This window comes from Berghia stephanieae, chromosome 3 (assembly GCF_034508935.2).
Source record: "Berghia stephanieae isolate SIO BIC M18660-M18661 chromosome 3, UCSD_Bste_1.3, whole genome shotgun sequence".
Taxonomy (NCBI): Eukaryota; Metazoa; Mollusca; class Gastropoda; order Nudibranchia; family Aeolidiidae; genus Berghia; species Berghia stephanieae.
The window spans coordinates 27212559-27225348 of record NC_088362.1 but is presented as its reverse complement, the minus strand read 5'-3'; positions in this window follow the sequence as shown (position 1 = coordinate 27225348).

The following is a 12790-nucleotide window of genomic DNA, read 5'->3' as shown; positions in this document are numbered from 1 at the left end:
GTCACGTATTTTTCCAAAAAAATATAAGTGGAAAGAGAATGTGTTATATCTGCACCCATTTTTATTTTGCTTTTGGTACAAAAGTGTTATCAGTTGTAAATTAAATTTCAGTTGTATAATAAATCATCTGAATATTCCTTTTTTTTTTTTCCTAAATAGTTTGAGGATTTTTAAATTTAAGAATTCAAGAATATTCCATATAAGGAATATTTTCGTAGTATATGTATTTTTAAAAGTATATGTGCTATGAGTCATGCCTAGTCTTAAAAACAACTTCAAAACATCTTTTGTAATCACACATTGAACCAGAATCTTGAATTTCGTGACGTCTGAAATGTAAGGGCGATAATTAATGTTGAAAATAGTATTAGTTAGTTCCCTTATGGCATCTCAGCTCCTGATTTATTTTTTCTAGTCTAATTTACATGTATATCTTATACCGCGTAAAACACGTTCTGTGTTAATATTAATAGGCTGTCTAAGTATGGCTGCTGGGTGGGGTTCCTGACCTCCCACAGTGGGCAGGGAGGTACTTACTGTGTGTTCTATCCCCCTATATCTGTATTCCAACTTGCTTTCTGATTCTGTCTTTGTCTTGGAATGAGATTACTTGGTTTTATCATGGTCCTGGCCAGATGCCCTGGCTGAGAGGAAAACAGTCAAATGTATAGTTAGTTTTCGGAGATGATATTCCCCCCCCCCCCTGTAAATCATCTCTTTGTTATGCACTGTATTATGTTTTGTTTTATGTTTTATATATGATTTGTAAACACTTGAGTGTATTCCTCTTAGGGACCTGTACTTGTGTCTGGGTGAGACTTTTAGGTGATCTCAAACTAAGTACTTTGATAGTGTGATCTTGGAATCTACACCTGTTCCCTATTTTAACAATTTCCGCTTTGTCTTACCTTTTCTTGGATGCTTTAATTGTAATTCTAGAAATTTTTACTATCCCATTTTCTTCCTTTTTACTGGCGCTGATATGACTTTAATGTGTTGCAAGCGCCGTAAAACCCTCAAAAACAAACAAACAAACATTTTTTTGTTGCTTGTAAATCATCTCACTGTATTATGTTTTGTTTACATATTATTTATGATTTGTAAATATTTGGATGTATTCCTCTTAGTGGGGACCTGTGCTTATGTCTGGATGAGACTTTTACCTTTACCGATGTTCCATGTCGGACACGACGTTGGAGATCATGGTTCGCCAGCTCTCTCTCTCTCTCATCTGATTTATGGGGCTTCCTACGTACGCTGCGACATTTCCAAGCCAGCTTGTCCTTCTTCGTCCTCGACCACTCTTGCCTTCTATCTTTCCCTCTGCAATGGTCTTCTGTAGTGAGTCGTGCCTTCTGATGTGGTCGAAATATCGGGTTATCCTCTTTGTAATAGTTGAAATGATCGTTGTTGATGTTATTCCTAAACTTGGAGTACTTGTTGATTTGTTTTCTTTTCCTTCCAGGATACCCTTGCAATTCTTCTATAGGTCCACATCTCAAATGCTCTGAGTTTCTTTTCTAGTGTCTTTGTCAGAGACCATGTTTCACATCCATAAAGTAGTGTTGACCAAATGTAGCATTTTGCCAGACGTGTTGGATGAGACTTTTAGGTAATCCCAAACTAAGTACATTGACGGTGTGCTCTTGGAATCGACAACTATTCCTTATTTGAACCAATTCCCCTTTGTCTTACCTTTTCTTGGGTGCTTGGGTGCTTCTAGACCTTTTTACTATCCCATTTTCCTTCTTTTTACTGGTGCTGATATGTGTTTCAAGCGCCGTAAAACCCTTAAAAACAAAGCAAAACAAAAAACATAATTATGGTTACGAGTGATAAACTACCGGGAAAATTTTGTGTGTTCCTCTGTTCAAAGTCAGACATGTGCACTTAAAATTTTACTCATTAAAAAAAAATAATCCGAATTTGCGTTCACAAGTGTCCCTCAGTGACTCCTAAAATGTTCCTCTATTATACTTTGTCAACTTGGCAGCCCTGGAATGGGATGAGTGGGTGGGGGAGTGCTAATTTTATTATACTTGAGTGTTCTCTTTTCCTTTATCATGAATGACAAATCTTTATATCCATTTTATTACAATGCAGTTTTTCATCGTTTTCTTTTCAACATTGTTTAGTTTTTATTACATTCTCTCTCTATTTGTTTTTTTCTTCCTAAATCTTTTTAAAAAAATTGTTACCGCAACTAAAACTTGTAATTCCTATGCCCTGGAGAAATAATAAGAAAGAGTGAAAAGAGGTGTATTTTAGATATTAATTTATTATTGATGAGATTTCTTTCAGTAATCGCCCACCACGAGTACCACGTCTGGTTTCCATTATCATTGTATCAATTACCATTTGATGCTGGATTCGAGGTATAACATTTCAATGTTGTAATAATCAGTCACAATCTCATTCATTGGAATCGAATACAATCATCCCACTTACGAAAGCAGAATGAAGTTTTGACTTAAATGTCCATAATTTTGGTTTAAAATTGGTACAACTGAATACAATTCAGAGCGGAGTGAAATTTTTAACTGATTATAATGGTATCGAATATAATCCTTCTTGCAAAAACAAGATGGAGGTTTCTGCCGTAAAATCACAAAACGTGTTATTTTCTCTTCATTTTGTTTGATTTTAAAAAAATCTGTAGATACCAAAGAACTCTCGGGTTTAAGAATTTTTTGGCAATTTTGGAATTATTTTAATTTATCGATATTTGAAGTAAAACAAGTGTGGCTAAAATATTAAAAAAGAAAAAAAGCCGTTTGAAAGGTGCGGCAGTTGCTGAATTGTCGATAATTTAGGTTGACAATTGAAAAGTATGGTAGAAGGTAATGCATTAACGTAGCTTATAAAGGTAGATGGTGCGTTGTCCAATGAAATGTGATTAACAAAAATGAATATAACAGCTTCAAAAAATAAGCTGTTGTCTTCATTTTTGTTGACTACTTTAACAGTCCAAAGCTTCTAGCAGCTTTGTATCACTTTGACTTGTAGTCTATTGAACGAATCAATTGTAGACGTATTTAGGTATATAGAATGGAAAATAAAATAGAATCTTCTCTGGTGATGGGATGATCAAATGGAACCGCCGCCCCCCCCCCCTCCCTCCCTCTCAGTGTTATTTTAAATGCAAGTCTATCTCTTTCCTTCCCCCCCCCCCCCTCTCTTTGTCCCTACCTGTGTCTCTTTCTTTTTTTTCTTCTTTCTATTTCTGTCTTAATTTCTTTCTTTTATTTCTTCCCTCCTTACATCCATTATTTTTCCTTTCTTCATCTTTACCTCCTTGTTCTCCTCCTCCTCCTCTTCCTCTCTTTCTTCTCATCCTTCTCTTCCTTCTTCTTCTCCTTCTCTTTCTCCTCCATCACCACCTACACCTTCGCCCTCTCCTCCTCCTCCTCCTCCTCCTTCTTCTTCTTCTTCTTCTTCTTCTTCTTCTTCTTCTTCTTCTTCTTCTTCTTCTTCTTCTTCTTCTTCTTCTTCTTCTTCTTCTTCTTCTTCTTCTTCTTCTTCTTCTTCTTCTTCTTCCTCTCTTTCAACAATTTTGTTGTAGTAGTTGTTTTTGATAACGCCCCCTCTCCCCCCCCCCCCCAAATGATAATTAAAAGTATACGATTGCGAGTCTGAATTTGTTTTCATATATATATATATATATATATATATATATATATATATATATATATATATATATATATATATATATTTGTGAGTGTGTGCGTGTGTGTGTGTGTGTGTGTGTGTGTGTGTTGTGGGTTATGTTTGACTGGATCCAATAAGGCCTTTGATTAGAAAATAAATAATTTTGGGGCTGATAGCGAAGCTTCAATGATAGTTGCTTAATTCGAATGTGTTTTAACGATGACTTAAATTGTAGCGTGTGCTTTGACGAGTTCATAATAAAATATTTAAATTGTCGTATGCTTTTGTGAGTCTATACTTAATTTGTGTGCTTTGGTGAGATTATATGGTATGGAAATAAAATTATATTTCATATTTTTATTCAGAAATATAACTTTTTTCTTGCCTTATTTTTTTTTTACAAATCTTAGCGTCAGTCTGAGATAAAATGGATAATGACGTTCCTGTGGACAATTAATGCGACAATTTAAGAACTGAGCGTGTTCTTGTGCTGTTATATCGTGCAAGGATGGGGTCCTCTGATCTCTGAGTGGGGTTCCTGACCTCCCATTGTGGGCAGGGAGGCACTTACCGTGTCTTCTATCACCTTATATCTGTTTTCCAATATGCTTTCTGCCATTGTCTTGGAATGAGATTACTTGGTTTTGTCCTGGCCTTGGCCAGATACCACAGCTGGGAGGGAAACAGTCAAATGTATAATTTTGGGAGATGATATTTTTTGTCTTGGAAATCATCTCTCCGTTATGCACTGTATTATGTTATGTTTACATATTAGATATAATTTGTGAACACTTGAGTGTGTTCCTCTTAGTGGGAACCGCGTGCTTGCGTCTGGATGAGACTTTTAGGTGCTCTCAAACTAAGTACTTTGATAGTGTGCTCTTGGAATCTACATCTGTTTCCTATTTGAACCAGTTCCCTTTTATTTTACCTTTTCTTCGATGCTTTAATTGTGATTTTAGAACTTTTTACTATCCCATTTTCTTCGATTTTACTGGTGCTGATATGGCCTTAATGTGTTACAAGCGCCGTAAAACCTTTAAAAACAAACACATCCAGGTTTGACCTCTTGTGGTAGGCAGGGAGGTCTTTTGACATCTTACGGTAGACGGGGAGGCATCCTTTGATAGACGGGGAAGGCTTTTGGATCCTGTGATAGACGGGACGGGCTTTTGGCATCCTGTGATAGACGGGGAGGGCTTTTGGCATCCTATGATAGGCGGGGAGGGCTTTTGGAATCTTATGATAGGCATAGAGGTCTTTTGGCATCCTATGGTAGGCGGGGAGGTCTTTTGGCATCCTATGGTAGGCAGGGAGGTCTTTTGGCATCCTATGGTAGGCGGGGAGGTCTTTTGGCATCCTATGGTAGGCGGGGAGGTCTTTTGGCATCCTATGGTATCGAGGAGGTCTTTTGGCATCTTACGGTAGACGGGGAGGTCTTTTGGCATCCTATGGTATCGAGGAGGTCTTTTGGCATCTTACGGTAGACGGGAAGGTCTTTTGGCATCCTATGGTAGTCGAGGAGGTCTTTTGGCATCTTACGGCAGACTGGAGGTCTTTTGGCATCCTATGAAAGGTGGGGAAATCTTTTGATATCCTTTGTTAGGCATGGAGGTCATTTGGCATCCTACGGTAGGCGGGGAGCTCTTTTGGCATCCTATGGTAGGCGGGAAGGTCTTTTGACATCCTTTGGTAGGCGGGAAGGTCTTTTGATTTCTTACAGTAGACGGGGATGTCTTTTGACATCCTTTGGTAGGCGGGAAAGTCTTTTGGCATCCTATGATAGGCGCGGGTGGGGGGGGGGGGGGGGGGGGGGGGGGGGGGGGGGGGTCATTTGACATGACCTACATATTAAATGTTGCTGTTGACCAGGGACCCCTTGTAAAGCTCTTTGAGCACATTTAGTGGATATTGATCGATATGAAACCTCTTTTGTTAAAAAAAAAAGAAAGTTGTTCTAGAACACTTGCTCTGGAGCTTGAACTTGAGAATCGTAAATCGTTCCATGACCTTGAGAATCGTAAATCGTTCAATCTGAAATGATCCAACTTTGGTCACTTACATCACAGAGAAAGAGTCTGCACTGAGATGCGTGACGTGAAGTCATTAGCCACACCCTCGAATCCGGTTCGAAAACTGTATACATAATAGTATTCAACGTTACCATGACAACTCCACATCGCTACGGATACTGGAATAACCAATGGCGTGGTTGTAAGACAGCCATCTTTATGTTGAACCCCCTCCTCCCCAATACAGATTCCATTGAAGACACACACACACACAAACACACACACACACACACACACACACACACACACATATATATATATATATATATATAATATAAAAAAAAACAAAAAAACCAAACAAACTTGAGCTTTTTTCTAGCGCAATATCTACTTAATGTGCTCAAAGCGCTTTACAAAGGGTCCCTGACCACAGCAACACGTAACTTGCAGAACGATACATGACCCCTGTTAGGCGATATTGCAATTTTTTTCCCGGACGGAGACAATGCTGTTAACGGCAAGGTACTCATTTTACACTCGAGAGAATGTGACTAAAGAGCCCTTTCCAAGGACTCACTCAACTATGCGCCGAGCGAGGCTCGAACTCAGGACCTTCCGATCCGAAAGCGAGTGTCATACCACTAGACGACACAGCCGCAATGTCGGAATGAACTGAGGACTGGAAATTGAACTGATTGCCTCAATTATGAAACTTGGCCTAGTTTCTAGTGGTCACGGTGGAGAATCTTCTTCTTCTTCTTCGTTCCTCTGATGGACATCTATGGCTGCAGTCCGATATCTGCTATGAAGTCTGTGGTCCGCTTTAGGTCCTCAGCCTCACCATAGAGCTTTGTGTTGAGTGTTGTAGGGGTGACCCAGTGGTTCGAACGTTGCACGTTGTATAATGGGCAATCCATAAGCACATGTAAAGTGGTTTCATGGTCGGTTCCACATGGGCAATAAGGGTTGTTCCAATACCTAGCTTTGTAAACATATGTCCTCTTAGTCTATTGTGTCCTGTTCGGAGGCGGAATAGAGTGACTTGGCTACTTCGCTGAATGGCATGGATTGGATCCTGCTTGTTGTGTTCTAGGTGTGTGTCATTCCTTTCTTTGTCTATTTTTAGCTTTATTATTTTCTTTTGCTGATGGTAAGTGGAGAATGATATACGATTCTTTCATCTCTTTGTATTTATTTCGTGCCCAATAACACAACGAGCTTGCGAGTATGTGTTTTTTGCACGATAGAAATATAACGAAATTCAAAGAAATGAAAGAATACGTTTATTCCATCTCTCCAAGTAAGATTTTTAGATATTTTATAACCAAATGGTATGGTATTAGTTCTTCAATTCACCATAGTTTGTATATTATTTCTCTTTCTGCTTGAATAACAATTGACCCAAAACGAAAAACGTTGGATTTGTATTCATGCGCACCAAAAGATTATTTATAACTGCCAATCAGCTGTCTTTTACACCATATTTCACACCAATAAAATGTGCGGATATAGTCCGCAATCGTTGAATATAATTTTTATTCAACGCGTTCAAATCATTATTCAACGAATACGTATTTACTAAGAAATGTTAGGGTTTTCCAATGGGAGGGGTGGAATAAATACAATTTCTGACATTGCAAAACACAAAAAGCCCGTATTTCTTATCATTTCAGTTTTGAATTCACAATCTCCAGGTCCGATCCATCTCGAGAGACGTGCACATATTTGCAGGTCTGATAACCCAATTCATTATGGGCTCATTGTTGTAATAGAAATCTTTAAAAAATGACGCGAAATATTGTCCATTACATTACAACAGTGTTTAACTAGGCCCATATGGATGTTCGGATGTCAGACCTGCATATATGTACACGTCGATGTCGACATAATTCCGTTTTGAAACGGCGGGTTACAGTTGTGCTGATTGATGGGATTGTAATATGCGATCTATCGTCTCCAAACGGTATTATGTCGGGATGGACCAGATGCTAGAAAGTCAAATTAAAATTCAACTGGTCAAAAGTTTGAATGGTTGTCTATTTAGCATTCAAAATATGATATTCATTCTCCTCTATAAAGCATAACAAACTCAACGCGAGTCTGATCTTTCTGGCTATACATTTCATTTTCGGTATCTTAAATAACCAGACGTCATACCGTTTTGAAGCGAGGGGTCACATATGTCTTTACACAGGACTGTCAATTTTATTTATTTATTAAAAGAACAAAACAAAACAAAACAACTAAAATTAGTCCTTCAGAGCCATTGGGCCCATGGAGCCGGAGTTTATAGCCTGAAACAGCCAACAGCAATGGCTTGCCATCCTTTGGATAGAACGCTAGTCTTTCGGAGAGTGCTTTCCGCCAATTCTAATAGACTCAGCTACCCATTCACTGCTGGATGGACAGGGGGGTGGGGGGGGGGGGATCAGATCTCGACTGCACCCGTTAAGTGGGTTAAGCGAGTGCTCTACCAACTGATATATCGGGACCCCCCCCCCCTTTGTTTTTACAGAGATAAATAGAAAATGTTTATTTCTTATATTTTGATTTAATTAAATTCTTCATCTAGCCAATTCACTCCGGAGTCCTAGCCTGGGCAAGAAACCGTCGAATGTATTGTACTAATTTTGGGAGATGAAATTTTTCCCCTTGTGTTTGAAAATAGACTCAAGACGCAATCCTCAAAACACGGTTTTTATCGATTGTTCCCGACATTCTACCAACCAGATTGACAGGCCAGGTCACATGATATGTCCAAAAAGTGTAGTAATGTCAATAGAGATCAAAAAAGTGATGTCAATATAAAAAAACATCAAAAAAAAAAAATAAAATAAAAAAAGAACCAAAAAAAAAAACCAAACAAAAAAACAAAAACAAAAAAAAAACAACAAAAAAAACAAAAAACAAAACAAAACAAACAAAAAAACAAAAACAAACAACCCCCCCCCGAAACAAACAAACAAACAAACAAATCCAACAAACAAACAAACCAATAACTGGTTCCAATCTCATTGTAAGTGTAAAACTAATCTTCCGGGGGACTGAATACATACCTTCTAGTTCCAGAGTGATTGTATCTTATTTTCTAGTCTAAATATATGATGGTCGTCAAGAAAGATCATCCATCCTTGCTCTTTTACGTCCCGTAATCCCAATAATCTGCTTCCACACCCTAGTACCAAAATATATAGTTATGCCATCTTTTGATTCAATTTGTAACCTATTCATTATTTGTCCTCCGAAGGGCTGGTTACATACACACTGCCAATGTTTTTTCTTTGAACCAGAAAATTAGAGAGTGTGACGGCTTTTCTGCCCCTATTTGATTAAATTGATGTGGATGGCATTGACTCGGTTACTCCGAGTAACTGAGTCTTTGGAAAAGGCTCTTTACAAGCATTCTCTCATCGTACTCAGGTGTAAAATAAGCAGCTGGCCGTTAACAGCAGCTATGTCTCTGTCGGAAAATTTTTTTTTAATTTCACTTCTTGCCCTACATATTAAGTGTTGCTGTTTGCTTGGGATCCCTTGTAAAGCGATTTGAGCACGTTTAGTAGATATTGCACTGTATAAAATAGCTGAAGTAGATACAATTACTCACATTTCGATAAACTCAAATTCTGGGTCTAATTCATCCCTGACATAATACCGTGTACGGTGGGTCACACATGTCGTTCTCTCTCCCTCCCTGTATTTTAAAATACCCGAGTTTTGTTCAGCACACATTGCTGTTAAGTGTTTCATCATAACACTTTTTGTCTTTAAAAAAGGGATCAATTTCTCAGCAAACTAAGTCTTAGCTCTATATAATAATAATAATAATAATAATAATAATAATAATAATAATAATAATAATAATAATAATAATAATAATAATAATAATAATAATAATAATATCGGAGGTCCCAATAGCTCAGTTGGTAGAGCAATCGTTTCCCAAGTAAAGGGACCAAGATCTAATAAGGGTGAAGTCGATAATTTTTTCTGACCTCTTCCCCCCCCCCCCCCCCCCTTTTTTTTTTTTGTCCATCAAGCGGTGATTGAGTGGCTGGTTCTGTTAGATCTGGAGGAAAGTACTTTACGATAGACTGGCGTCAAAGGGTAGCAAGCAATAGCTATTGTCCGTTTCACACTACAGAAGTTGGGATGAACTCCGGTTCCATGGGCCTCTTGGCTCTGAAGGACTATCCACACGATATAATCATAAAAAGCGTCAATTTAATTAAATAATACCGATGATGTGGATCGGACGTTTCGGGTTCCTTCTTCTTCTTCTTCTTCTTCTTCTTCTTCTTCTTCTTCTTCTTCTTCTTCTTCTTCTTCTTCTTCTTCTTCGTCGTCGTCGTCATCATCATCATCATCATCGTCTTCATCATCATCATCATCATCATCATCATCATCATCATCATCATCATCATCATCATCTTCTTCTTCTTCTTCTTCTTCTTCTTCTTCTTCTTCTTCTTCTTCTTCTTGTTGTTGTTGTTGTTGTTGTTTTTGTTGTTGTTGTTGTTGTTGTTGTTGTTCTTCTTCTTCTTCTTCTTCTTCTTCTTCTTCCTGCTATCTGCAAACCGCCTGAGGTGTATTGTCGCAGATTTTGGTGTGCATGTTGGTGTTTATTTAGAGATTCTGTCTCTGAAGGTGTTTAAGGTTTTCAGAGCTTACCACATCCGCAGGCAGGCTGTTCCAAATTCTAATTGTTGATGAAAAACAAAAACAAAAACAAAAACAAAACAACTGATCATAGCATTGCACTCATGAGCGTGGTATCTGGTACCTCTGATCGTGTCCTCTGATTTCCCCCTTGTTGTTGCAAGTTCGAGGTCGTGGGGAACTTCAATAAACTTATTTATTGAACGATATAGCGTGGTTGCTTTATCTTGTTTTCGTTCTTCCAGAGTCGTCTATTGAAGGTTGGTAAGCATGGCTTCAACGCCGTGTCTTCTGTCAAAATCGCCGAAAACGAAACGGGCAGCTCTTCTTTGAAAATATCAAATTAAGAAAAGAATGAGCAGGCACCAGTGTAAGATAAAGAACTGAACAATAAGTGTCTATGAAAGGTGCCAGACAAAGCAATAAAGAAATCAACAGGAAAAAAAAAAACCATCCCCAAAAAATCAGTCGACCTCGACTGGGGATCGAACCTCAGACCTTCTCATTACCTTCAGGTAACTTTAAAATGGTAATCAGAAGGTCTGAAGTTCGATCACCAGTCGAGGTCAACTGATTTATTGGGATGTTTTTTGTCTTGTATTTTTCCTTCTTGCTTTGGCACCTTTCATGCACACTTGTTCAATTCTTTTTTTTCCCCCCCAGCTCAACCTTTTTTTCTTCTTTGTATTAGTAAACCCTCTCCTTACCAACTATAGGAAAATCGTCACATTCGTTACGATACAACCAACCTTTTCCTTATTCAATTTTCTTTTGTACATCATAAAATTTAAAGAAAATAAACAGTGTGTTGTAGAGTATGTAGTCCTAAAGAAACTATGAATCGCAAGAATTTTACTGCTATTATGTCTGAGTGATAAGAAATATATTTTTGACGTTAATTGGGTGTGACATTTTGGGGAAAATCCTGAAAATACCTGGTAAGGAGAGGGTATAAAGGGTCCCACAAGAGTGCTGGCATATTCCACGGCAGGTCTGACCAGAGTCGTGTTGCATTTGGTCTTCATGGTTCTTCCATTAGTCACCAAATCACGATGACTGAAACTCTTAAGACGAAGAAGACGAAGATTCGTCTTTAATGATTCATTGTGTTTCGTTGACAAAGGGGAGACCCAAAATGTCCTCATTACCCTGTCTTCACTAATGAGAAGTAGAAGTCGTGACGTAACAGCCTCCTCAGTTCCAGTTCAAAACTCCTTGTAAATGTGTAACCAGTCCTCATGAGGACAAGGAATGAATATATTATATATCAAAAAAAAATATTTGAGCTTTTATATAGTGCAATATCCACTAAACGTGCTCAAACGCTTTACAAGGTTTCCCTGGCCAACATCAACATTTAACATGTGGAACGGGACATGACGCCTATTAGGCGATATTACAATATTTTTTTTCGGACAGAGACAACGCTGTTAACGACCAGGTACTCATTTTACACCTGAATAAGGTGAGAGAATGTGAGTAAAGAGCCTTTTCTGAGGACTCAACTATGCGTCGAGCGAGGCTCGAACCCAGGACCTTCCGATCCGAAAGCGAGTGTCACACCACAAGACCACATAGCCGCACATATTGAAGCATAAGATGAATAACAATTTTAGAAGCAGGATGTATAGGCATATTAAAAAAAAAATTATGTGGCTTAAAATAGCCAGGATGGGTAATCTTTATTGACGACCAGAATTTATTTAGGCTACAAAATTAGAAGCCATCACTCTGAAACAAGAAGATCAATTGCACAAAGCTTATATCCAGTCTTCCGGAGGACTGGTTTCACACTTCCAATGAGATTAGAACCAGTATTTATATTTTGACCTCATTCTATTATTCTCTATTAAATTAAAGTTTCCTTTCCATTTGAATAGTGTTATTAAACAAACCCCAAACAAAACAAACAAAACAAACTTGAGCTTATCTATAGAGCAATATCCACTAAACGTGCTCAAAGCGCTTTACAAGGGGCCCCTTGCCAACAGCAACAATTAACATGTAGGACAAGGCATGACGCCTGTTAGGTAGTATTAATTTTTTTTTCCAATGGAAACAACGCTCTTAAAGGTCAGGTACTCATTTTTTTACACCTGCTTACCGTGAAAGAATGTAGGTAAAGAGCATTTCCCAAGGACAACTACGCGACACTCAGAACGGAACTCGAACCAAACTCCTTCCGATCCGAAGGCGAGTGTCAGACCACAAGATCACAAGGCGTACAGCATTTGGTGATGGCTAAAGTGTAAAAAAGTGGGGGTCCCGATAGCTCAGTTGGTAGAGCACTCGCTTCACACGCAAAGGGACCAAGATCGATTCCTGGATCAGTCGAGATTTTTTTCTGACCCCCCTGTCCGCCCAGCAGTGAATGGATAGCTGAGTCTGTTAGATTTGGCGGGAAGTACTTTGCAATAGACAAGCGTCCTGTCCGAAGGATAGCAAGCAATTGCTATTGTCCGTTTCACGCTGTA